This window comes from Rutidosis leptorrhynchoides, chromosome 11 (assembly GCF_046630445.1).
Source record: "Rutidosis leptorrhynchoides isolate AG116_Rl617_1_P2 chromosome 11, CSIRO_AGI_Rlap_v1, whole genome shotgun sequence".
Classification (NCBI taxonomy): domain Eukaryota; kingdom Viridiplantae; phylum Streptophyta; class Magnoliopsida; order Asterales; family Asteraceae; genus Rutidosis; species Rutidosis leptorrhynchoides.
The window spans coordinates 256,542,501-256,544,125 of NC_092343.1; positions in this window are offsets into that span (position 1 = coordinate 256,542,501).

Below are 1,625 nucleotides of genomic sequence, written 5' to 3' on the forward strand. Positions count from 1 at the left end.
TCATCACTTGAAATAAGATTGTTATAGTTATAGAAATTGAACCAAAGTTTGAATATGATTATTACCTTGTATTAGAATGATAACCTACTGTAAGAAACAAAGATTTCTTGAGGTTGGATGATCACCTTACAAGATTGGAAGTGAGCTAGCAAACTTGAAAGTATTCTTGATTTTATGAAACTAGAACTTTTGGAATTTATGAAGAACACTTAGAACTTGAAGATAGAACTTGAGAGAGTTCAATTAGATGAAGAAAATTGAAGAATGAAAGTGTTTGTAGGTGTTTTTGGTCGTTGGTGTATGGATTAGATATAAAGGATATGTAATTTTGTTTTCATGTAAATAAGTCATGAATGATTACTCATATTTTTGTAATCTTATGAGATATTTCATGCTAGTTGCCAAATGATGGTTCCCATATGTGTTAGGTGACTCACATGGGCTGCTAAGAGCTGATCATTGGAGTGTATATACCAATAGTACATACATCTAAAAGCTGTGTATTGTACGAGTACGAATACGGGTGCATACGAGTAGAATTGTTGATGAAACTGAACGAGAATGTAATTGTAAGCATTTTTGTTAAGTAGAAGTATTTTGATAAGTGTATTGAAGTCTTTCAAAAGTGTATAAATACATATTAAAACACTACATGTATATACATTTTAACTGAGTCGTTAAGTCATCGTTAGTCGTTACATGTAAGTGTTGTTTTGAAACCTTTAGGTTAACGATCTTGTTAAATGTTGTTAACCCAATGTTTATAATAACAAAAGAGATTTTAAATTATTATATTATCATGATATTATGATGTACGAATATCTCTTAATATGATATATATACATTAAATGTCGTTACAACGATAAACGTTACATATATGTCTCGTTTCAAAATCATTAAGTTAGTAGTCTTGTTTTTACATATGTAGTTCATTGTTAATATAATTAATGATATGTTTACTTATCATAATATCATGTTAACTATATATATAACCATATATATGTCATCATATAGTTTTTTTTACAAGTTTTAACGTTCGTGAATCACCGGTCAACTTGGGTGGTCAATTGTCTATATGAAACCTATTTCAATTAATCAAGTCTTAACAAGTTTGATTGCTTAACATGTTGGAAACATTTAATCATGTAAATATCAATCTCAATTAATATATATAAACATGGAAAAGTTCGGGTCACTACAGTACCTACCCGTTAAATAAATTTCGTCCCGAAATTTTAAGCTGTTGAAGGTGTTGACGAATCTTCTGGAAATAGATGCGGGTATTTCTTCTTCATCTGATCTTCACGCTCCCAGGTGAACTCGGGTCCTCTACGAGCATTCCATCGAACCTTAACAATTGGTATCTTGTTTTGCTTAAGTCTTTTAACCTCACGATCCATTATTTCGACGGGTTCTTCGATGAATTGGAGTTTTTCGTTGATTTGGATTTCATCTAACGGAATAGTGAGATCTTCTTTAGCAAAACATTTCTTCAAATTCGAGACGTGGAAAGTGTTATGTACAGCCGCGAGTTGTTGAGGTAACTCAAGTCGGTAAGCTACTGGTCCGACACGATCAATAATCTTGAATGGTCCAATATACCTTGGATTTAATTTCCCTCGTTT